At 36.3% G+C, this 27,353-nt stretch overlaps 1 long non-coding RNA gene across 1 annotated transcript in view; it reads left to right on the top strand.

The window, feature by feature from the left end:
- Positions 1–14,851, top strand: part of LOC131506373 (uncharacterized) — a 109,172-nt gene extending 94,321 nt beyond the window's left edge. Inside the window, exon 4 of the long non-coding RNA XR_009258899.1 lies at positions 14,447–14,851. This is a non-coding gene — a long non-coding RNA (uncharacterized LOC131506373). The remainder of the gene's footprint in view (positions 1–14,446) is intronic.
- Positions 14,852–27,353: the final 12,502 nt, after the last annotated feature.

Raw genomic sequence — 27,353 nt, 5'->3', positions numbered from 1 at the left:
AAAGTCCTAATTCACTGGTTTGAAGCGCGGCTCTCTGTTCTCTTCCTCAATGGATTCACAACCCCAATGCACACCCGGAGATGTGAATCACCTCAGGCATCAGGGCAGGCTTTGTCGGAAGATTTCTGCCATGTCTAATGATACTCTAGTTATTATAGTTTTTCTTTCTGTCCCAAATTACCAGTAGTGTCTTCATTTTCCTTTCTTGGCTTTTTTTTGTTTTTTGTTTTTTGCCTCTATTTTCTACCATGTTTATTAGCTTTTGTGTGAAAATTCTGTCCCTTTTTTATAGACTTCATAAACTCATAAGAGACTTTTTTTTTCCTCCAAGTTATAACAGCAAAATACAATACACTAGGTGTACTCTTTGAAATTTGGATTCCTTCTTTTTCTGTCTTTTCGTCCTGTCCTCCCTCCCTCTTTTCCTCCTTTTCCCTTTACTTCCCTTTTTCCCTCCCTCCCTCTTTCCTCCCCCTCTTTCTGGCTCTCTCTTTTGGTTTTTGCTGTATATCCTTGGGCTGATCTATTGACAGCAGAGCAATTGGAAGTGTTTAAGGTGTGTGTGTGTGTGTGTGTGTGTGTGTGTGTGTGTTTGTCAATATATAACCATGTTTTTTGAGATGTGGACAACCGATCTCCTTAAGGTTTTACTGGTAGCAAATCTATGGTGTTTATTATATTAAAACGTGGTAAGTACTGAAAATATAAATAGGTTCATAAAAGCTTAAATTCATGGATAAAGGATTTATTATATTGCCACTATATATGACAACCGTTTGTTTTCATATTTGCATTCAATTTCTTTGCCAAAGACTCTCCTAAGTATATAATAGGTTTGACATAGGATTTAGTCTTGTATTCTTCACACCTGCCCTAGTCATCACAAGCGTTATGCCTTCCAGAAACTTTTTAAGTTATTGGCCCCCATGTAAATAACTCAAGAATACAAGCAAATATGCAATTCACAGGTTTTATTAAATATAACAAAGGGTAGTTAACTTTTGATTCTTTGGAAATAATTTATTCCATTCACATACTTTTTTTTTTTTTTTTTGCTTTTAGTGTGATAGACACGTACTGATGTTAAGACACATTTAATCTATTTGATCTATGAATATATTGGGAATGGTATTAACCTATAATGACAGTTTTAATTGTTAATGCTCATTTTTTTAAATTTTTTAATATGCAAACTTGATTCCCAGAAACAAGGACTTAATTACAAACTAAACTTCCTTGGAAAAAATTGTAGCTCTAAAATGGTTTTTAAATCAACATATATTGCACTTAAATTGCAGATAAGCTCTGAGGTGAGAACCACCCCTAGACGATCAGGCAAAGCCTCACAAGAAGCCAAGAATCAGCTCTTGATGGGGGCTCCGTGAATACATGCACCCACTCTTAACCAAGGCATTTTCGCTCGCTGTAATTTGCACGGTGTATTTCCTGTCTACCCTGCCTGAAAATATTTCCTTTTGGACATAGCTACAAAGGTATTTTTGATGTCTTTTGTCTGTCTGTTGTTGTTGAACCCTAAAACAACATCCCAAAAGAGTGACAGTTATATTTTATTGTCTTCTCTCTACATAAGAATGAGGAAATGTTGTATGAAAGATAGGCATGTGCATTTGATAGACTTTTTAAAGGAGGAAAACATTTCTAAGAGAAGCTTCAAATATTCAAAAAATGCAAAATGAAGATGACTTTATTGCTGTAAAATACATCATGTAAACTTAGACCTAATATTTGTGGGAGAGGAATTAATGTCTATGTTATAATTTTAACTCAAGAGCACAGTTTGAAGGATCAGTCAATAAAGTATACTTCATAGATAAAAGATACTTAAAATATTTTCCCCTGATCATTACTACCTTAAAACTATTTTCAAATCTAGGGGCCCCTGGGTGGCTCAGTCAGTTAAGCGACAGACTCTTGTTTTTAGCTCAGGTCATGGTTGTGAGCCCCACATCAGGCTCCGCACTGCCAGTGTCCAGCCTGGTTGGGATTCTCTGTCTCCTTCTCTCTTTGTGCCCCTCTCCCATTCAAGCTCTCTTTCTCTCTCCCTCAAAATAAATAAAAACTTTTTAAAAAGTTTAAAAAAAAAACCTACATTCAAGTTTTAGGATTACTAGAATGGAGCCTAGATTTCTACAATGAAATGTTTAAGAGTATTACGTTAATATTCTATGAAGAAATTTCACAAATGTTTAATAATTACACTTTCAATCCTTAGTGGAATAAAGTGCCTAAAACCAGTCAAGCTGTAATTTCTGGGTCTGCATCATGTCTCCACCAGAAGTGCTCTGATATTTATATGACGCTTTTCTTCTACCCTTAACATTTTGTTGACGGTTTACTATATTTGAGACTTACACTGTAGCCTGCCTGCTTTATGGAGCAAACATCAATTCCAGTTTGAAATACACGCGAGTAGCATTTCCTGACTCTGCTTGGCTTACGAGGTTAGTCATTCTTCAGTCCTGATTTTCTGCAAGAGCCAAACAGGTGCTTTTTAATGTACTTCAAGCATGCCAGGCTGAGAACAACAGGCTTGTTAAATAAATGTTTTTCAGAGACTTAATCTGAGGGTCATTAAAGGTAGGAATAGACTTCTAACTGTGACTTGCAATCTTGTGTCCTGGAGGCATGCGTGGATGTAATGAACTGACGTGGATGTTTCCAGGAGCGCCTGTTATGTGCCAAACTGTGAGCTTAGTGTTTTCGGGTATATACGCTTTCAGTCAGTCTCAAAAACACAGTGAAGTGAAGTTGTTAGGTAGGAATTGAGGCTCAGAGAAGTTAAGTAACTTGCATAAAGTCGTGCGCTGGTTAAGAAATAATCGAGGTAGATGCTGGATTTGAATCCAGATGTTCAGACTGTCTATTGTGCACCGCGTCGGAAGCCTACGGGACGTTAAGAGGCCCATCTGCAACTACAATTCTGCCTTTGGTGAAAGATTTCCTGTACTTTTACAAAAGAGTCGACTTAAGTCCTGTTCTGGGAACACTGTTCCCACTTCAGGACTTGTTTGCCCTGTGCAAAGTTATTTAATCTGAGAATCTTAGGTTTCTCTCTCTAAAAATAGCGAAAATGATACTTCAGACTGTCGCCCAAGGGTGTCATGAAAATTAATGTAATAATCATGGTCATCAGTCACTTTAAGCTACTAAAGAAAATTTCTGACTGGTAGATAAATCCACAAATTCTATTTTTATCCTCCTCCAGAGCCCCCACCGTGTGCCCACTCCCCCACTTACTCCCATTTTCCAAGAACACAATGAAGAAAGGACAGAAGACACTGCAGTTACAAGCACCATGGCCCCAAGGAAAACACTAATAATGACATGAATCTTACTTTCAATTCTGATGAACAGTCTTCTTTGCCCAAAGCCTAGTTCCTTTTTTAATACATAGTGAATATGAGACTGACTCTTAAATAATTTCTTTGATAAAACCATAATTGTAAGCCTGCCTAGATATAAATTTCTATATCAGCATATACATTATATGGCCTTCATTAATATTTTGTTAATGAAAGTTGAATGGTACCAAAACGACCATCCTTTCTCCAGTAGATGTTATGCAAGACTGCCTTCAAGTTAAAGGAATCATAAAGGAATTTATGATGATAAAATTTATCTAAGACTAGAAGAAAGATTTAGTAATAAAGGAAATAGCACAAAGCAAAAATTCTTGAAGAAGACTGTAGTAAAATAATCATGTTTAGCATGCTAACACATGCCATTAAACAGATCTGTCTCCTCATTCCCGCATTAATCAAGAACTAAATCTTTGTGACCTTTAATTTCCCTAGTTGTTAAAATGGACTAAATAATAGCTTATGTGGGGCAGGGAAGGGGAATGAGAAGTAAATAGGATAAAACTTGTAATATTCAAAGGTAAGTTACTGATCAATTCAAGTTTACCAGTTAAATTTTAATATTTAACCTTTTGTTTGGTCACTAGTAATCAGTAGTAATTTCTGTTAGTAAAGTAGGCATTCATATTATAATGATGGTTTTATAGAAAGTGGAGGCACCAAATTATTTTATGTCATTTTTTCTCAGTTTCTTCAAATTCAAGGAATTACATGGACACAGTTCCAAATATTGAGTTGACATAATAGTTAAATTTTCAGCTATTCGGTGAATATATCATCTTATCAGGTTTATCTATTTCCATAAAATATGCTGTATTGGGTTGAATAGTGCATTCTCAAATTATGAAAAGTGGATTCCTACATAGAAATGCAGGAAATTGGACATAGAGACACAGAAGGAAAACAAAACATGATATAAACAGAGATTGGGATGATGCATCTACAAGGCAAGGAACACCAAGAATTTCTGACAGCTTCCAGAAGCTAGGAAAAGCAGCATTGAGCAGATTCTACCTCACAGTCTTCAGATGGAACCAACCCTGCTGATACCTTGATTTTGGATTTTGAGCCGCTCAACTGTAACAGAATACGTTTCTGTTGTTTTAAACCCCCTGGTTTGTTGCACTTTGTTATAAAAGCCCATGGAAACATACAGGTATTGGTACTAGCCAGTTGGGTAGAACTGCAACAAATACAGAAAAGGTGAAAGTGGCTTTGGAATTGGTAATAGAGGCTGGAAGAATTTTGATGCTTAGGATAGAGATACCGAGATAGCCTTAAAGAGATTGTTTTTAGAAATAATGTTGGGACACGTGGGTGGCTCAATTGGTTAAGTGTTGGACTTGGGCTCAGGTCATGACCTCACAGTTCATGAGTACGAGCCCAGTGCTGGTCTTTGTGCTGACAGCTCAAAGCCTGGAGCCTGCTTTGAATTCCGTGTCTCCCTCTCTCTCTGCTTCTCCCCCACTCATGCTCGCTCGCTCTCTCTCTCTCTCTCAAAAATGAATAATTGTTAAAAATTAAAAAAAAATTGATGTTAATGGCAATTCTGGTGAGGTCTCAAAAAGAAGCTAGAAGAGATGTAGAGAAAATGTCTGTTATCTGGGGAGAATGTGTATTATCACTACCCGAATGCTGCCAGAAATATGTTCAAGTGCTTCTGGTAAGGTCTCAGACACAAATGAGAAACATGGTATTGGACACTGGAATAAGATGATCCTTTGCTTTAAAGTAGCAGAGGATGTGACTGAATTAACTTCTGTTGGGTGGAAAGTAGATCATGTAAATAACAAACTTGGATATTTAGTTGAGGAACTATCCAAGCAGTGTGGAGAAGATGAAGCCTGATTTCTCTTTGCTGCTTAGGGTGAAATGTGAGAGGAAAGAGAGAAACTGAAAAGCACGAAGTTATCAGCACTTGACGACTTGAAAATTTCCCAGTATATCAGGACAGTAGGCCTGGGAAACAAACCCAAGGGTGTATCTGGGAAATCTTCACTAAAGAGATGAGGAATGTGACTTATGGATCCAATAAACCTCTCTGCAGAAGCCAGGAATAGAGATGGGATTATCCAGGAGGGATCTGTGGAGAATCCTCATATTTGATGGTATGGATCCCCTTGACAACCCAGAAAAACAATAATAAGGCTTCCGAGAATTTTATAGCTACACCACTGGCCTAGACTAAAAAGGAGGGAGATGGGACAAAACGAAGAATGATGCTGAGACCAGAGACAAGGATGCTGAGGCCAGAAAAGACAAGTCTGGTGCCTTGGATGGCCAGGACTGTGGGCTGTCCCAGGGCTGAGAGGGCAGAACATCAAGCCATGTGAGATGACTCCCAGGCCTAGAGACCTATTGGAATTTGCTCTTAAGAGATCCACGCTTGCTTTATACCAGTAACCCCTATATATATATATATTTTGTTTGTTTGTTTGTTTGTTTCAGTGTCTCCCTTTTGGGATGGGAATCTATATTCCATCCCTGTCCCATAACTGTATCTTGGAAGCAGATAACCGGTTTTCTCGTTGTGCTCATCACTGAACAAAAAGGAATTTTGTCCTCAGATGGGCAATATGCAGAGGCTCACTTATATCTGATTTTATAAGATTTGGAATACTTTTCAGTTGATATTAAATGAGATTTTAAATTCAGAGTTAATGCTTGAATGGGTTAAGACTTTTAGTGATGTTGAGATTGAGTAAATGTATTTTGCACATGAGAAGGACTTGGATTGGTGGGGGGACAGAAGGTGGAGAGGACTGGGTTGAACAGTGCCCTCTCCCCAAATTCACATCTACCCATAACCTCGATATGTAACCTTATCTGGAAATAGTGTTTTACAGGTGTAGTCAAGTCAAACTGCATTGGCTTGGGCTCTAAACCAGTATGAAGGATGCTCTTTTAAGAAATGGGAAATTTGAATATGAAAACATGGAGGCAGAGATTGGATGGATACATCTATAAGGCAAGGGACACCAAAAACTTCTGTCAACCACCAGAAACTAGGACAGAGGCGTGAAACAGATCTTCCCTCGGTGTCTTCAAATGACACCAACACCAACCTTGATTTTGGAATTGTCAAAGAATAAATTTGTGGTGTTTTCAAAGCTCCAGCTTGTGCTGCTTTGTTATAGCAGCCCTAGGAAACTAACTAATACATACTCTTGCCATTATTGTAAATGGTGATAGTAAAACTAATAATAGATTTTCCACCCTAGTAACTCCCTTAATATATAAATTTACATTGCAACTAAAACATACGACCATATATTCAAAACTGTGTGGTTAACCTTATAAAGAGTAACTGATTTAAATGGAGACAAAATAGGAAAAGGATATGAATACACATTATTCATATACATTATGTGCTATATTCAGAGAAAAAGCAGTTAACACTGCTTATAGGAATTTTTCCCTCTAATAACAAATTAAGATAAAAATATATTCAGTCATTCAACTAAGTCGGTTTCCAATTGTTCTAAACAGTAACACAAAATTGTATTTAGCGAACCTACTTTCAGCCAGAAATATTGTTTGATACACTAACACGAACTTTGTAAATTTTTGGTTTTTGTTTGGTTGGAATTTGAGTGAAAAAGATTATAAAAGCAGACGATGGGAGGGAAATGCCTACATCAAAGGAGACTTCAGGTTGTACTGTGAATATGGTCACCAACATGTGCAAATGATAAGACACTAAATTTAAAGCTAGATTTTTTTAAAGGACTACAAGTAAGAAAATATTGTTTTATACTATTTTGTTGTTGACTCAGCCATGTCATTTATGACATTTTGTTATTTTTGGTATGTTGGCAATAGATCTCCATAGAATAGTTTGAATCCTATTCAGTTTTGCTGTAACTGACAGAGATAAGAGAGCAAACACAAGGGGCACCTGGGTTGCTCAGTCAGTTAAGTGTCTGACTTCCGCTCAGGTCATGATCTCACAGTGCATGGGTTCAAGCTGTGCATCAGGCTCTGTGCAGAAGGCTCAGAGCCTGGACCCTGCTTTGGATTCTGTCTCCCCCTCTCTCTCTCTGCCCCGCCCCTCCCCTGCTCATGCTGTTTCTCAAAAATAAACATTAAAAAAATTTAAAAAATAAAGATAGCAAACATAAATACTGAGACTTTTAACCTGCCATTCGGGGAGTGTTACTATTTTACTATACTTCATACTACTTAAATGATATAAAACAGATATTTAGGATGGGTTTTACAGTGTTTAAAGTATCTTCTTATCTCTCTTAATGAAGAACATGAAAGTATTAAATACTTTGGAAATACTAGTGAAAAGATGAGTTCTCTTCTTTCATACTTTGTTGATATTTTGTTGCTGGCGGTTAGAAGTTCTCTGTGTAGCATTATATATAAAGAGTAAATGTGGATTGGGGTTTTTTTTGTTGTTATTTACTAATATCCCAAATCTGAGGATAAAATATAGTATGATAAAATGCAGAAATGCTTTCTAAACATTATTAATAAAAATAAAAATTCAAGATACTTTGAAAGATAAGGAAGTGAAATCGTGAATTTATTCTGATTGCCTGTGAGCTTTTTGGACTATGAGAAGAACATGTATTATCATAGGACATTTTTAAGATTTTTGAGATCTAGAAAGAAAAGTGAGAGACTATGAATAAATTAGGTGTTAGCTGAAGGTCACTTTAACTGCACTAATTTAGAAATACACAGAAAAAAAGAATTTCCAATTTCTTACTGAGACACAATATATGCACAGGAGATATGATTAGATATGGCTTGAGATCCTGTTTGGACACCTTCTTAATTATCTTTAATAAAAATGAAATTTTAGAAATGAGATTAATTCAACAAATCAATTGATAATGACTAATTAATTAATGTCAGTTATCATTTATAAAGCAGTTTGAGGCTAGAACATGCCATGTTTGGTAAGTAGTAGTAGTAAAATTATAATGATGAGGAATGTGGATAAAAAAGTCTGGCATGGGTAACATTTTAAAGACCCATTTATATTATGAATGTTATGAAAAATGACACAGTATTTAGGAAAAGATGTGCAGCTCTGTGTCTTAGATTTCTTTTTAAATCTTTTTTCTTATACAATTAAAGCTGTCTTTTGAATTCACTATTAGGCTTCATTTCTAAGGTCAATCAGGAAGTATGGAAGCCCCTAACCTATAACAGCTACTAATCTTAGCATTAGGAATTTCATGGTGAACCAATAAGCAGAATCCCTGCTTTCAAGGAACTTCCATTCTGGTGGAAGAAGCAAATCTAAAGACATAAACATAAACACAGAAAGAAGAATTTAGGAGACCAATATTTGGTATGAAGAAAATTAGGATAAAGTGAGGGAGCGATTTAGCTAGGCTATGTAGGAAGCTCTTTTCAGTTTTGATATTACGCTTGAATAATGAGAAGACACCAACCAATGAGCCAAGATAACAACAGATACGAGCATAGCCCAAGTCAGGAATAATGTTTGCTAGTTCAAGAAACATGAATCAAAAGCAGCCAAGTGCACTGAGACTGTAGTGGAATACAAAATGGAAACCTGACAAGGAGTGACTGATGGAACTTTTATTCTGGCAGTTGAGTAGAGAATACATTCTATAGGTACAGGTTTAGGAGAAAAGGAACAGATTAAGGATTTACTTATTTTCCAATAGCTTTGTTGAGGTATATTTTATATATCACCAAGTTTATTCATCTCAAGTGTACAAATCATTGACTTTTAGTAACTACCCAACAGTTTAACCATCATCATGAATTGGTTGTAGAATACCCTCCCCCTCATTTCCCACCAAAGATCCATTATGTCCACCTACAGTTAAGCTCCATTCCCATCCCAAACCTCAGGCAACCACTACTGTGCTTTTGGTCTCTATAAATTTGTTTTTTTGTGGACACTTCATATACATGGGTTCATACTATATGCGGCCTGATTACTGATAGCAGTTAATGCCAGAATAATAGAAAGGATGAGATGTGGCCTACCTTGGGATTGATTTTGGAGGTAGAGCTGGAAGGACATTCTCTTAAATTGGATGGAGAATCTAAAGGGAATACAAGAATTAAACATAAAAAGATTCTCAGACTTTCGTTTGTTTTCGATTGTGTGATTATGTGTATGGTGATCCTCATGATGATGATGACAAATCTCCAAGGAAAATATTTCAGAATTTTACTAGATATGAGAATCAAGATCCCAAGTAGGCAGTGCATCTGGGAGAAGTCAGCAGAGGACAGATGGTTAGACAGTCGTATGGATGAGGGTGAGAACAAAACAGGAAGGGAGAGAGGAAGCAGGCAGGAGAGAGCCTCTGAGCACCCTAACGGTCTGTCCTACACAAGTTGCAGTACTCAAAAATGTGGGCCCCTTGTTAAAAAAATTGCTGAGAACTTGATTTATTTCTGGTGTCCAGTCCAGCATTTACAAAGCGTGGAAGTCTTCACTCCATCATAATGACAAGTAAAAAACCTGAACAAACTAAAAAATCAACCTCTTCATAGATCTTTCAGAGAAGTCAGATTCCCAGGGCAAACTCTTGCCTCCAAAATCAGAGAGAGTGAGAGACAAGCAGATACAGAGAATCACAACTATGACCAGAAAGCCACGTGGAGAAACCTGCACAGGAACCAGTACTGGGGCTGGAAAACCACAACTGTAATTGGCGAATTGCTGGAGTCTCCGTGTAGACAAGCGTGAGAGAGGAAAAACTCCAGGGGGACCCAATTTTACCTCTTGGAGCTGCACCAGGCCTCACAGTGAATCCTGTAGAAAAATCCCCTCAGGGTTCTGGTGAACAGAGGGGAAAATGAGTCGTTCCGAAATACACCAAAGTTTACTGTTCTTCTTAACAAAACTTGCTCTGAGGAGACACTTTCACTGGAGTCTGACACTTGCAAGCAAGGAGCTCCCCGACTTCAGCCCCCTCTAGCCGTTTTTTTGGGGGGTGGGGGGGAGGGGAAACACTGCTTCAGTGAACTTCAGCCATTGCATCTCACCTATTCGAGCAAAGAAGAGCAGCACTGGTGAGGTTCACAATTCAGGTACACAGCCCCACCAAAAGCCTGACACCTAATCATGGGATTACGGAATACATCCCATTCCCCCACACTTTACTGCATTAGTAAACAAAGATTTATAGCAGTTTCTTTCACGCAGATCATACACACCTTTCAACAAAAATCCCAGGGCACACTCAGAGGAAAAATGCAGTCTGAAGAAAATGAACAACCATCAGAACCAGAGACAGATATGGCAAGGAATTAGGAATTAAACAGATACGAGATTTTCTTAAAACTATGATTAATATGCTAGGACTTTAAAGGACAACATAGACAACACGCAAGAACATATGGATAATGTGAACAGAAATTCTGGGAATGAATAAAAAAATGCTAGACATTAAACACAGTGTAGTAAAAAAAAAATGTCTTTGCTGGACACAGGAAAATATTGGGCATGACTGATCTCAAGGATTAGACAATAGAAACTGCAAAAACTGCAAAGAGAAAAGTATTTGGAAAAAAAAAAGAATATCCAAGAATTGTGGGGCAACTACATAAGGCACGAAATGCATAAATTGGAATGCCAGAGAAAGAGAAAAGAACAGGAGAAATAATTGAAGCAATAAATGACTGCAAATGTCCTCAGATTAATGTCAGACACCTGACTGCAGATCTAGGAAGATCTGCAGAGATCTTAAGGACAACACCAAGAAGGATAAATGTAAAAAGAAAAAAGGCTATACTGAGGCAAATCATACTTGAACTTCAGAAAATCAAAGATAATGAAAAAATCTTGAACAAAGTTAGAAGGGGAAAAAAACTTAAGGAACAAAGAGAATTATGTATAATTTCTCCTAGAAACCATGCAAGTAAGAAGAGAGTGGAGTCATATTAAAAGTCTTATGGAAAAAAAAAAAACAAACTACTAAAACCTGGAAGCACCCAAGATATCTTTCAGTAGGAAAATGGATAAATAAACTTTGTATATTCAGACAATGGAGTATGATCCACTGATAAGAAGAAATGAGCTATCAAGCCATGGAAAAGCATGGAGGAAATATATAATACATATTATCAAGTGAAAGAAGCCAATCTGAGAAGGCTGTATACTGTATGATTCCAACTACATGATACTCTGGAAAAACAAAACTGCGGAGACAGTGAAAAGATCAGTGACCATCAAGGGGTTCGGGGAAGGGAGGGACGGATAGGCAGCACAAAAATTTTTTAGGGCTGTATAACTATCCTGCACGATAGGAGAATGGTGGGTACATGTCATTATATAATTTGTCAAAATCCATAAAATATACAAAAGCAAAAGAAAACCCTTACATAAAGTATGGACTGTGAGCGATAATGATGTGTCAGTGTAGTTTAGTCAATTGTAATAGATTCATCCTCTAGTGGGGGATAGTGATAAGTGGAGGAAACAGTGTGTGGGCAGGGATGAGGGTGTTTGGGAAATCTCTGCACCTTCCACCTAATTTTCCTGGGAACCAAAACCTGCTGTATAAAACAAAATTCATTAATAAAAATTACTAATAACTTCAGGACGACAACAGCAAAGAATATAAACAATCATGGGATTCTTTCTAGTAGGATACTCTGTGCACCCACACACATTTTACACACCCACAAAATCAGTATCATGGTTTGGTAAAAGAATAAGAGACATCAAAAGAGATTGTGTCTTATAGAAGTTTAAATCAATAAAGATGTCATGGACTGAATTATGTCCCCCCAAAATTTATATGTTGGGGCTCTATCCCCCAGTGTGGCTGTATTTGGAGACAGGACCTTTCAGGAGATAGGTCAGGTTAAGTGACTAATTGTGAGGCCCAAATTTGGTTTGTCTAGTATCTGTATAAGAAAAGACAGACACCAAAGATCTCCTTTCCCCATTTGCCTAGAAGAAAGGACACGTAAGTGCACAATGAGAAGGCAAACATCTAGAAGTCGGAAAGAGAATCTCACCAGAAACTAACTCTGTTGGCACATTGGTCTTGGACTTCTAACCTCCAGAACTGTGATTTAAAATATTTCTGTTATTTAATCTATCCAATCTGTGATATTGTATTATGGGAGCCCTAGAAGACTAATACAAAATATTTCAAAGAGGGAGCCATCACTATATCCAGTGCTTTCAAGCGTATGCCCTACATGCATAACCTTCTTACAACTACAGAAAGGTGGAAGAGATAGTATTTATTCTGATAGTAAATTTTCCATACCTAATTGTTCTTAAAATATCATGTCTGTGCAATATATGTGAAGGATAATTTTATGTGTCAGTGTGACTGGATCACAGGGTGCTGAGAAGTTGGCTTACCATTTTTGGGTATGTCTATTATTGGTGTTTCTGGGAGAGTGTAGCATTTGAATTGGTAGACTGAGTAAAGCAGATTGCTCTCTCCAGTGTGAATGGACAGGATCCAAACCACTGAAGGTCTGATAGAATGAAAAGTTGGAGGAAAGCAGAATTTGTGTTTCAGCTAACAGTGAATCTGGATCACCATTCTTGTCTGCCCCTGGGGCTGACTGACACCTGTGGGTCCCCTGGTTCTCAGGCCTTTGGACACAGAGTGTATGGACGATAGACTACGGGCTTTGCTAGTCTTCAGCTTACAGATGGAATATCATGAGACTTCTCATCCTCCATAATTGTGTGAGCAAGTTCCTCATAATCAATCAATCAATCAATCAACCAATCTCTCTCTCTCTCTCTCTCTCTCTCTCTCTCTCTCTCTCTCTCTCCAGTTGGTTCTACTTCATGAGAACACTGATGAGTACAATGTATCTCATTCATTACTCAATTTCTTGGTTAAAAAGTAATACATGACTGTTATAAAAACTATTCCAAAAAATTTGAAGAGTATATAGACAAAATAAAACATAAAATAAATATCACCTGTAATTTCAACCTATCCAAAAAATCATTTTTATACCATTCCATATAGCATCATGCTGTACACAGATGTAGTCTTTCCTCTTAATATCCCTATCATTGCATCTCTATAAGGTTAGATACTATGTAGCCATTACTGTGTCAGGTGAATGAACCACCATATTTTCATGTTTTACCACTTTAAAAATATCTACAGAATGATGGGTATTTCATGAACTATTTTATATTCATACCTCATTTTACTCTTGAAGCAATCCATTGATGTGTTTGTTCATAGTCCCATTGTATAGTTGAGGCCTTGAGGATTAAAGAATTCAAGCAATGTGCCCAAAGTTAAAGATTTAGAAGCTGGGGTTCTAAGTTTTTTTACCCATGCCACTCCAATTCCAAAGTTCTGAATTACCTTAATCTTAATTAGTTCAGGTGTGTATCTCATGTATTTTTCAAGTGCTGTTGTATGTATCTGGAGAACATGTTCTGTACCCTGTGCTTCCTTTGGGTGCCCTTCAATATTTAATAGACTACTAGGCACATGTTTGTTTCTAATTAAATTCTTAATTAATTTAATTGAATTTACCATATGGTCTTTGCTACTTCATCATTAATTTATTTCTGTTATTGATTTGGACTCAGTAAAAATATACATGATCTCCATTGATAAAAACATTAAGAGTTATGATTTATGTGGCTTAATCAAGATATTGTTTTACTAAAATACTTTGGGTTAATCAAGAGAAAGTTTCTATAATTAGTTTCTTTTTCCAAATGCTATGTGTCTAAAATGTCAAGAAAGGTAAAACACTGATGCATGTTTTAACTGTACTATTTATCAAATGATGACAAAAATGTGAAGTACAGCTCCAGTAATTCATAGGAACCAAGTGTGTATTTTCTTTCCAGGGAACTTAGTGGTTAATAAGTTGAAGAGAACAATGCAGAATAATTGCTATGTCCTGACCTCCCACCCCAACCCTCTCAGTTTTTTCTCTCTGTGAGCTTTCAGGCCACAGCCTCTTTTAATATATGCTCCTGCAATGACACTTAAAAACTTCTTTTGCTATAATATTGTCACCAGCTACACCCCAAGACATGACCTTTACTGCTCACCTGCTTGTACCCACCGATCTTTGTCGCATAATTTTCTGTAATCTCTTGTTTCCAGTTTATCTTGTCACTGTGGCGAAAGACCATACAGGCAAAGCATCCCCTGTGGGAAATCAAAACTACCCCGGAAGCAATAACCACCCCCTGGAGGAGGAACTCCAGCGACCCAGACCACCCAGGCCAGTTTGAACTTAATGCCAACTCAGGCCTGCACAGATAGACCATGAAGTGACTCCTGGAGTTCCCAACAGTTACCTTTAGCTCACTATAATACTAAGATCTCTGCCCAAGGCACAAGCCTCATTTACATGACATACAATGCATTGATTGTCATGTTTCCTTAAGTCACAAGAGCAATGCTACGCCTGCCTCTACAAATGATGAACAAGGCCTCCCTTTGTAAGTATTTATCCCTAACCCTAAATAAAAGGAACCCATTTACCTTTGTTTGGTAAATCACAGTTGTGGCAGTTATTTTCCATGATCTCCTTGTTTGCTGCAAATAGTTTGCTTTGTGCAACAACTCTACCTGCTATGGTTTCTATCTGTGATTCACCAAGGAGCAAACTCAAGTTAGTTCTGTTACAATATTTCTTCACTCTACACTTTTTCTGACTTTTTTTATTTTTGATGTGTCACAAACTAATCAATGTGCCAGTAGGTATCAAGACAAAATGATTGACCAGAAGAAATGATTTAAAAGCAAAATAATCAGTGAAAGACAATAGAGTGATGCATCTTTAAAAACAGGGAGTGTAGAATTTGTGTATCTATATATAGATATATAGATATATATAGATATAGATATAGCTATACACACACACGAATTATGAACATGAATTTTTGATAGTTGGTATAAGTATTGGCTGAACAAATCTTGAATCAAATGTGTAATAGTCAAATATTGTTTGATATGAGATATGTATTAATTTGAAATGTTTATTAATATTAATATATTTGCATAGGGATATTTAATTAAAAGATTTTAAGCACCATGACCAAGTGATATGCAAGTAGCATAATTCTAACCCAAGTGCAAGTGAGCATTGTTAGTTCTGTGTTTTCACGATAACTAACTACTCATTTAAGTGTGATACCTAGTAGATACTTTGAGTTTCCAACAGTCATCGAAAGCAATGAGACTAAATTAGTCTATAAACTGTGATTCGGTGTTTACTTGCATACATGATCCTTCTCCCTTCGTGTCTGGCTCAGTTGGTCTGCACTGGTAGGTGATAGGTAAAGCGATGCACAACTGTGACAATTACCTGAAATCTAGAAGAGCAGAGTAAAACTCATTCAAAGAATATAAATATACAGCAAAGAAAGGAAGCAAAATTTAGATAGCAAAGATAGCTTTAGAAATATCAGATGGGACAAATGAAAAACTATACAATGCTATTTTTGTTAATATAAGTGAGAATAGGGAAGCTGAAGGGACTCCATAGAAATCTGCTTTTTGCTCCTTTTCCCTGCTTCTATTCTTGATAAGACCTGCACCCCTACCTTACACGGGCTTCATACTGTATGTTCTCCTTGTAAAGGACAAGTAGTTAATGATTCTTTAGAGCTTCCAGCATAATAGATAACATCCAAGGATGGATCAGGCAAGAATGACTGGATGAAGCCATCGTGTGCATATTCCAGACCACCAGTGCTAGAAGTCTTGATACCAAGACCCCCTGGTTCTAAGGAATAAGAGATTTATGGAGGAAACCTGGACTATTGTCCTTGTTCTTACCAGTACCTGGATGCCTAGAAGGACACATACACCAGAGCACAATCCTCAATAAAACCCCCACACCCAAAGCAAAGATGAGACTCTCCTTTCCTTTCTGAATCTCCCAGACTCTCCACCTGCATCTGAGCTCCCTCTGTATATCTTCAGTAAACTCTGATTCACTTCCTGCTGGCTTACGTTTGATTTCTATCCTGTACATAGCCAAGAATCCTCTTGGTAGCTCCTGTGGGACCCCCTCTGGATCCTTGGAGCCGGCCTGCCTACATCGTAATAATACTTAAAATATATTTGTAAAACAGTGTGGTATAAAGATATTGGTATGATTCAAAATGAGACCTAATGCATTGGCAAATTTTGAACAAAGGTAAGTAAAGTAATTTGAAAAACCATTGTGCATTGATTATCTTACTGTGTTAATAATCAAATATTGCTTAATTTGAAATATTTACAGATTCTCATACTCTCTCATTCAGGTTTCCTTATAAACAAAGGACAGTGATCAAGGATTATTCTTTTTGTTCAGATGCCCAAATATATTCTGTAGAATTTTAAAAATTCAAAATTCATCTTATTCTTCCTGGCCAACAGAAAAGCAATAATCTCAATAGGAGAGTGAAGGGGACTATGATAATGTTGGTAACAAGGATCAACTTAAAATCAACTAATACAGCATGTTCTACCATAGCATATATAATAGCTGAAACCCATTTTAGAGTGAAATAAAAATAATGACATTAGTAGAGATAATAGGTGTGATATTTACAAGGAAAAATTATATAGAACCACCAAAAATACTGGTTTGAAAATCTACATCAAGCCTAAGCAGTTACAGACCAACAAAATGTTTCTGTTAGTATCCAGCAATCATTTCCCCCTCATTCTAATTTTTCTTCATTAGGATAGCACTGACATTATGATACAGGCTTTATGATTTTTGTTTTTGATTTTTCATTTGTTGTGTTGTTTTCCCATTCTGCTACTAAGTAGTTGACATTTTATTGTCTATGGGGGAGGAGTGGACATTTAGATGTGAATCTAAGAATATAGGCGTATATGACCAATAGATCCTCATTCACAGATTCTATATTTGTCAACTTGCCTATGCATTAAAGTTTTTGTACCCCCCCCCCCCAAATCAATACTTGCAGCTCATTCACGGTCATGCTTGGATTTGTATGGAGTGGCTAAAAATTGAAGTCATTCTATGTGTATGTTTCCAGGGAAGTTGAAAGAGTACAGTGCTCTGCCTTCTTATTTCAGCTCTCATACTACAAATGCACCTTTTTCATAGTCTATTTAGTGTGACATATTTCAAATTTTTTAGCTTTTAGTGATTTTACTATTTAAAATGACCCCAGATGTAGTGCTGAAGTGCAAGAAGGCTGTGATGTGCCTCATGGAGAAAGGAGATGAGTACATGTGTTAGATAAGCTCCCTTCAGATATGAGTTACAATGCTATTGACCATGAGTTCACTGTACATTATTCAGTGATATAGATTAAGTAAGGTGCTGTTGGAAGGAAACTTCTATAAGACAAAGCTATGTACTGATCAAGGCTAAGCTGATGAAAATGTTGTAACCAGAGTTTGCAGGAACCAGCTCTGTAGTTCCCCTAGGAACACTTGTTCAGTATTAGCTAATGCAATCTTTGTAGAGACTATACAGAGCACAACTATATGAATAAGAAGAATTGACTGTATAATCAGTTTTTTCTATATGTGATTTGGGCCTATAATTTACTGTAAGTTATTAAGGAAAAGTATACATACTTTGCTGCACTATAAGTCTGTCAAAAGCTAGGTTTTGATTATTTTGGAGAGAAGACATTCATTTCTCACACAACCTTAAGGTGCTATGGAAATCAAAATATGATTAACAGTTATGCAAACTTGCTATTAGTTCATAGCCTCTTCAAAAGATGAAGCAATCCCACTAACATCACATATTTGTAAGGACTTGTTAACTTTTAGAAAGGTGTGTAAACCATGGCAATATTCAGACAATATGAATTGTAAATTTGATTTCATACTTTTTGAATATGCATATTCTTAGTTTTGACGGCAGGACCCAAGATGCTATGTAAAAATTTCAAAAAATTATCATTTCAACTTAACATTCAGTAGCAAAGTATAATGTTTAATGTGTCTTTGGGAAATTTTGCCCTCTGGGAAATTTATACCCTCCTTGCACTCTGGATTCTTTTATCAAACTTTTCGACCACATGGTTCTTTGGATGCTTGATAGGCATCTAATGGGCATCTCAAATTAATATGTTTTTCCTAAGACCTTATTGTTTCTTCTGTTTTTTCCTTCAGAGTTAAAAGCAGTTTCGTCTTTGAAATGTTCATATCAACCACCTCAGTCTTCCTTAACTCTTTTCTCCACTTTATATGTTCATGCCATTAGGAAATTCTGTTGGGATTTAATGAATTAAATCCTTCAAATATATGCCAAGAACTCAGCCACCTTGTTACTATCCCTGCTGCTACCACCTTGATCATTTCTTGCTGTTTTCCCAGTTCCTCTCTTGGCCTCTCCAGTCCATTATCAAATGAGTGACTAAAGTGAAAGTTTTTAAACAGAATCTTACCATATTTTTCATCAGTGAAAATTATCTAATGGCTTCTTACCTTGCTTGGAATCAAAATCAGTGTCTTTCTCTGGGCCACAAGACCCTTCATAATTTGACTCCATCAACCATCACTCTTTTGGCTATATTAAATCAAGTTCCCATTTTTGAACTGAAAAACAATAAAATAAACTGTCAGGCAGATAATCCAATTATAAATGTGATGACAGAAAGAATATAGTTAGCACTTGATATGAATGGATACAAGAAAAAAAATTGGCACAGTATTGATTAATATATTGAAGGAAACTATTTTTGTAGAAAGTATTATAGAAATTTATACCAGCAAACTTAAACATAAAACTTACACGTTTCTTTTTACATTTTGAACAGCACTTATTTTTCTCAAGAAGTAAATAGATTCATAAACTCTGTTTCTGTTTAACTACTTAAATTATTACCCAACTTTAGTGAACAGAAGTAGAATATTGGAAAGGCTGCTTTAAAAAAAAACTATTTGCAGTGATTCCAGATAATATATAATTTGTAATTTGCTCACTTCATTTTCTTTTTTAACCCATTAATAATATATTTAATGTTGAGGTACTATTCATATCAATGTGAAACCCATCTCAGTATAGTCCTATATAAGAAAATAAAATCCTGAAGACCATGAACAAAATGGTATATGCATATGTTATAGACATATGTATATTCATCATACTGCTTCATGTAAACTTACTACTGACTAGTAAGAAGGGATTATAATATCTCATATGGTTATTAGGAAGAGCAAAATATAAATATTAGCATATTTGATTATTCACATTGACTGTCTTCCTGGTCTTGAACAGTGTCGACCGTTGAACATATACTTTCCACAAATTATAATGGAGTGAAGAATTAATCAAAGGGTATCATACCTCTACCATTTTAATTTAAAATGGAACATTTAGGAAAAGGCAGAGCAAAAACATTAATGATTACGAAGAAGAGAGCATAATAGTGAAACAGTCTTTCATAGAGAATTGCTTTTAGAGCAAAGATGGAAAGAAAAAAGTGAGAGAGAAAAAGAAGGCTCAAAGATAGAAAGAAGAGAGATACCTAAGCCCCTGGGATTTCTCTTGGGAGAGGCTATTATTTGTATTGATTTTAGTTTGCAAGTTTTCTTCTTCTCTTTCTCTGCTGGCCCACCATGTAATCCATAAATAATAAATAGACGAATAGTGAGTCATTCTTTCGATCACAAGCATAGCAACCATCACAACACATTAATCCACCAGCTGAGCACCACATCATGCCCGTCATAAAATGCACTTCATCGTGGCATCAAGACCCGAGAACTTAAACTTGCTATTGGCCTCTGGACTCTAACAAATGGAGTAGCACAAAATGAAAGGATCCTTACATGCCAAGTATGTCAGCTCTTACTGTTACTTGTGCTTTCATTCACATGCTTGCTTCTTTTCCCATAAACCTTGACTTGAGTATTGAGTTTCTAAGGCAAGAATGGTTGTTGTTACATTTAACAAAGTGTTATACATGACCTGTTTCTGGGCGCTTGTGATGGGACTCATACAGTTTTCTCTAAGTAATATAACTCTGTTATTTGTCACATAAATCTGTGAGAAATGGAAAGCTTCAGACTGTGAGCATGTAACTGAATGGCTACTTTATAAGCTCAAAGAAGAGACGCATAGAAGCGACAAATGTTAATTAAAGGACTCTTTAGAAAGTAACATCAATAAAGATAATTGGGAATTAATAATATTTCGGTGAGTAATATGAGTAATTAAAGGACTCTTTAGAAAGTAATATCAATAAAGATAATTGGGAATTAATAATTTTGGTGAGTAATATGACTGGATAGGAATATCATATCCTACCTGATGAAGATCTTTCTTATTCTATTGAAGAACCATCTTATTTTTATGATTTTTTAAGTCTTTCTAGTAGTATAACAAACATCCAGAAAATTGTACCAATCATTAGTGTGTACCTTAATGAATTTTTAAATGTCAGCACACTTGTCATCCCAGCACCAATAAGAGCCAGAAGATTAACAGACATCTCCAAACCCACGTCTTGTCTGTCCAGATACTTTCTTCCACAAAGGTTGACTTTTGTTCACGGAGGCTGATTTCTAAGTATTTGCTCTCTGTCTGACTTCTTGCGTACATAATAGTTTGACATTTCTCATTTCTGTACAGTAGGAAACTGCTTAAGTATACTACCATTTCTTTTTCCATTCCATGGCTGATGGGCAGCAGTTATTTTGAATCTCAGGCTATTACATATAGTGCTGTTATGAACACTTTTGTACATATTTTTGGTAAACATACATGTCGGGTGATACACTATGCACATATTCATTTTAGTAGATATTGGCAAACATTTTGGACAAGTTTTTATACCAGTTTGCACTCTCACTATCAATTTGTGAGCATTCCAGTTGTTCTACACTCTTGTTGGAGCTTAGTATTATGTATATTTTTAATTTTTATTTTGTTCATCTTAGCTTTTCTGGTAGTTGTAGTGTTATCACATATCACATTTTGGATTTAACTGGCATTTCCTAATGACTAATGAAGTTGAATATATTTTCATAAAATTATTGGCCATCTGGGTAGCTGTCTTGTTTTATGAAATATAAAATCTTTTGCTTATTTTTCTATTGTGTTCTCAGCCTTTTGTCATCATTTGTAGGAGTTGTTTTTATATATCAAATGAAAGTCACTTTATATTTTTGATTTTAATTGTGACTTTTGATGAATATAAATTCTTATTTGAACGTAGTACAATTTTTCATTTTTTAATGTTATGATTAATGGGTTTTATAATGTTTCTGTGTAAGAGAAATTTGCCGTTTCCAAAGCCATAAATATGTCCCTTGATATTTTCTTCCAAAGACTGTATAACGTAACTTTCACATTTAGATCTATAATCCATGTGGGATACAGATTTGGAGAGGTGGTACAATTTAATTACGATAACTAGCACAAAAATCTTTATTTTATACTTCAGTATCATAAAGTGTCATAAATTTGATTGTAGAATGTCATTTGGTCAATGTGTCAGTGTGGATCCAATCAGGAGAGAGCAACCATGCAGGATTTGAACAGAGAATATCAATATAAAGAAAAATGAAGTATAACAAGAGTTTAAAATAATGAGAGATGGGCTAATAAGTAAAGACAACTCTAAAGAGTATAAAAGTGTCAGATATAAAGAGTAGTCACCAATCCTAGTATTGATATGAACACCCAACAAAAAGCTCCCTATATATCCCCATCCTGCTGAGATACAGACCTTGGTGAAGAGTATACCACCATGATTCACATGTTGCCAGAAAGTTGCCTATGGTGGATGATGGTGGAACTTGCTGGAAGCAAAGCCCTTTCTTCCCACAGTGTCTCTCTAACATTCTCTACTGTGAAAGCTTCAGGACCACCTGAAAAAATAACCATATTTTAAAGGCCCATATCCATTTACACAGAGTAGAACAATGGGGTTACTTTGGAGCTGATAGACAAGGAATTAATAATATCAAGGACAAATTCAGGTTTAAATTATAAAGACTAGGCAATTGGATACCCAGGACGTCTTGATTTAACTCTAGTATCAATGAAATATGGCCATTCCTGTGACATGGATCGATTCCCACAACCGGTGTGCCTGTGGCAGATGAAGACCACACCATACTAATCTGAGAATGAACTGCTCAGCACGTTCTGAATATGAAGTCCTCGGAATCAGCCTCTGTTCAAGTCAGGCACCATGGACCGTGTGGACTCTTTACAAGACAGAATCTGGGCACAAGTTATTAAAATGTATCATGACATTAAAAATACTGTTTCCAAGTTATCTCTCATAAAATTTACCCACATTAATAAATTCACTCATTTATGGTAGTAATATCACTTACAAGTTAAAATAGACTGGCAAGTATCACTCCCTGAAGTATCTTAATTCTATCTACATATAAGCATCTTGGTTATATGTTTTTTTGAGTGTGTACTTCCAATTAAAAACTTTGTTTGCTTTCATAACACTGCATTCTTCTAGTTTTCTTTTTTTTATGTTTACTATTTTTTTAGAGAGAGACTGGAAGAGGGACAGAGATAGATGTAGAGAGAGAAAATCCAATGCAGGCTCTGTGCTATGAGCATAGAGTATGACATGGGGCTTGATCCCACGAACCACAACCTGAGTTGAAATCAAGAGTTGGATGCTTAACCAACTGAGCCACCCAAGTGCCCCTTTTCTCCTAGTTTTCTTTCTGTCTGTTGTAATTTCTTTCCTAATTCTTTTCCAAATGTCAGCATTTATCACTATCTCACCTTTTTCACTCACTTTTTATTCTTTTTCTTTAAAATTTCATCTATTTCTGTGACTTCAACCCTCATCTGTCTGTGAAATATATAGGTCTGTATCTCCAACCCTTAACTCATTGTCAAGATTCTAGAGTCATAAATTTCTAAATACTTTTAAAACTATTATACCTTATTGCATTGCCAGCAACTCAGATTCAAAATAACCACAATTTGTCCCACTAAATGTGTTTCCATCCAGAATTCAAAATCCTTATTAATGTCAGGATTAGTCATCTAGTTGTCATTGTTCAATATCTTATCTCCACCTTCCATACTTCCTAGTCCATTATATTCATTACATTTTTAAGTTTTCTGGATTCACTGTGTTTCTTTTTTGTCCTATATTCTCATTCCCAGTATATATGCACTAAAATTTTAAGAGTACAAAGAAAAGTGACATATGGTATTTAGAATAAATTGTGTTTTGAGGGTATAGGCTAAGGAAGCCGAGATTCTACAATCTATTATTAACAAATCCAAAATATATAAATATCCTAGGTCTTGGAGTACATTAACAGGCCACGAGGTCAGCATTTAGGTTTTGATTTCAAAAGATATCATCCTAAGTGTAAGAAACAGGTTGAGCTTAAAAACAAAACAAGAGAAGGAGAGACTAAAGACCTCTTTCGGATTCTCGCTTGAATGAAGCAAAGCAGATAGAGGACAAAGAAAAGTGAAGTTGGAAGACACTGGAAGAATACCTTAAGATCAAAAAGGGAGACTTAATCTTGATGGAGAGCCTACACAGGAACTCTCATGATGATGAGAAAGGTAGCTCTAAAACAAAGGGTAGTAAGACATTTCTGAGATGTTAAGGTCAAAGGTAAAGATTAAATGTTGGATTATAAACATAAGAATAAGTTAGTGTACATCTTAGATAAATATTGAACCTGAAATGGTGTTTTAAAAATAGGATATGAAAATGATTTAGAGTCCAGATTTTCCTCTTGTCTAATTCCTTATAGCAAAATTCTTGGTACTGTTGGAAGGTGCACAGAAACACACTGAAAAAAACATTCACCTACAAGAAATTTGATTCCCAGGAGGATGAATGAGCTCTTGAGGTCAAGCATAGCTCTAGAATTTTATGAATTTGTGGGATTTTTTTATTTACTGCTCTGTGAATTGCCTCCTAAACTAAGGTAGGAATTATTTACCTTTCTTTTTCAGAAGTGAGAATTGAAAGAAGGTTAAGTGACTTTACCAAAATGTGAGAGCTGTTCAAAAGTAGAATTCTAAGAGGAGTTCTAGAAACCCTAGTAAATTGCTAAAGTTGTTTAAAATTACATGTGGTAATTTAGAAAATTCCAAATGAGTGGTCCTACTCAACTACTCATACCTTATTTGATCACATAATATTAAAATTATTTCTTACATTTTTATTTTCTAAGTGAACAAAATATCTTCAGCTGTTTAAAAATAGTGCTTAGTAGTATATATTTTAAAACATTTAAGAAAATAATTTTTATGAAACAACAGTCTATTTGACCTCAATTTATTAGTCAATACATATTTACTGAGTTCACATTATTTGTACAATACTGTGTGTGATCCTGTGAGGCTATACAAATACATTATAGTATAATGTCTAAAAGCATGGGTTTGAGTCTAATTGCCTGGGTTGGAACTATTTCTGTAAACTTGGGGACATTATTTAACTTCTTTCATCTATGAAAAGTGGCTGATGATAGCGCTTCACTAGGTTATGAGTAGTAAGTGAATATGTACTGTGAATTAGAACAATACTTCACACAGAGTTATTTCTCAATATTTGCTCCCATGAATATGATATATTATAACAAATAAACATGGTGCAAGGGATTCAAGCCACTGTGCCATGGTCTTGTACTACCACGCTTTATCAAGAAAATTATTTGTGGTATAGGGAGGTGTGGGGAATAAGCTTAGGAATTCCTTGGGGCTGCACCATGGGTTAACAAGGCATAAAGAATTAGAAAGGCATAGGATGTACACACCCTAATTTGGGTAAATAAGATTAGGCAAACCTGGCAAAGGCCCCAGTATAGGACAAAGGTATAAGAGGAGGAAATCTCAGGATGAAAATATCCAAGATTAGGTAAAGAAGATTAGGTATTCAGGGAAGAAAGGCCCCCCAATTTACTACAATACCAGAAAACTGCTTTCACAGAAAGGAAGGACAAAAACAGGATAACAGGACGTTAGACTGAAGCAGGGCAAAGTTGCCCAGAGGAAGCTAATTAGCAAAAGAAAGGTGACTTGTTCTCCCTAAGGTGCTTGCTATTTCTTGTCCCCTAGGCCAGTTTGGGTAAACAGAGTTGGGGCCTCAAGTCTGCTGTAAACAACCTTCCACCCAGCAGAGCAATTTTGTTTTGTATTGACCTAAACCCCTAACAACGCATATCTTCAAAACTCCCTTTCCCCATGCTCATGAATTAATGTTCATGGTTTCATGGTCTCTTTACGCACATCCATCATGCTTGTAAGCCTTATGATCTTAATGAAAACGGAGCAAGGACCCTTACTCTAGTCTCTTCCCAGACATTTGCCTCTCTTGCATTTTAATTCTGCATCCCACTGTCTGGCTGGACAAGAGAGAACTCCAGACCCAGAGTCTACAACAGGGAGGAAAATTTCCCCTGTATCTTCCAGAGTCTTTAGCTGAGACACCTGCAATTAAAGACAGATTAATAAGAGTTAAAAAAAACATACATTTGATTAACATGTATGCCACAGGTATACATGGAAGATGCCCTTGGGGAAAATGAGTAACTGTGAGGTGGCTTAGAATGCAGGCTTAGATACCATTCTAAGAGACAGGGGAGGAGATGTGGGCCTCTTAGGTGAAAGGAAATTATTTTTAGGAACGATGATGGGTACTTGGAGAAGAGATGGGAAGTGTGATAATTTGTGACAAAGTTTAGGTGTGATGTTGACTTTCAGGTTCCTCTCTTGTGACAAGAGTCAGTCCTTCCTGGTTAATGACACTCTTGGAAGGAGATTTATGACAAGGAGTTCCCTTTGGAAGATCTGCCTTTAAGCAGATAAGGGAGGTTCAGAGAAATCTCCCTGCATTTGCTGTTTTCTCAAGTACCTATAGCCCCAATAATCGATATCCCAAAGTGGCAGATTTTGGAGTGGCATATTCCACTATTCTTCTGTGGATTTGGAAAATTTTGGGGAAATTGTCCAGTGATCATGCTTTGAGAATCCCTCGATGTTGTAGAAGCAGAGGGAATGGAAAGTGATTCTGGGAGGAAATATGATTGGGAATCAGAGGAGATAGGATCGGAAACCAGGTGGTAGCCTTGTCAACCAGTTTCAAAAATGGACTGAAGAACCATGTATACATAAGTCAGTTAACTAAAGCTACTTGGCTTTCTTCATCTGTTTTCCTTTTCTCTCTCCTGCCAGAAAATGCTCAAGGTTCTTTTGGATACAAGAAACCTCTGGGTACAATGTTCTTATACAAAAAGTGACCGCTGACTATAAAGAGAGTTCTTAGAAAGAGAACATGAATGAAAGTCAATTAACAATGACTTACAACTCCTTAAATACAAGAGTTCCTTATAACCTTACAAAAGAGCATTTGTAATTTCAAACTACTAAGAAGGAGATGAATCGAACCACTCACCTTCCAGCTAATGATGTTTTCTTATAAACAGATTTCAGTAAATGACAGTCTTAATCTAAAATGTGGGTCTGTGATCCCAACTGCTACAACATTCTGGCATTGTCTTCATTATTCATAGCAATATATACACTTACTACAATAGAGAGTACTGCATTGTGAGTACCGACATCACACAGTTGTCTTTAATTTTTATTAATCAAATTTTTTTAACGTTTATTTATTTTTGAGACAGAGAGAGACAGAGCATGAACAGGGGAGGGTCAGGGAGAGAGGGAGACACAGAATCTGAACCAGGCTCCAGGCTCTAAGCTGTCAGCATAGAGCCCGACGCGGGGCTTGAACTCACAGACCACGAGATCATGACTTGAGCTGAAGTCGGACACTTAACTGACTGAGCCACCCAGGTGCTCCCTTTTTTTCACAGTTGTCTTACTTTAAATATCTCCTCTTCCAACCTCTCTGTTGCCAGAGACTGCCATGTCTTACTTTGTTTCTGAAAAGAATTCACATTGAAATACAGTGTTATCTCAGATAGGAAACACAAAATGGGCTTGGCTTCTTGTCATTCTGTCAGGTGTCTCTGTCAACATCTTTCCCTCTTTCCTTCATATTTGAGGAAAGAATTTAAAAAAAGGATCTTTCCCCATCTTAGGGTTCAGGGGTACATC

This window comes from Neofelis nebulosa, chromosome 3, assembly GCF_028018385.1.
Source record: "Neofelis nebulosa isolate mNeoNeb1 chromosome 3, mNeoNeb1.pri, whole genome shotgun sequence".
In the NCBI taxonomy this organism is placed as follows: Eukaryota; Metazoa; Chordata; class Mammalia; order Carnivora; family Felidae; genus Neofelis; species Neofelis nebulosa.
This window is presented reverse-complemented; position numbering and strand designations above follow the sequence as displayed.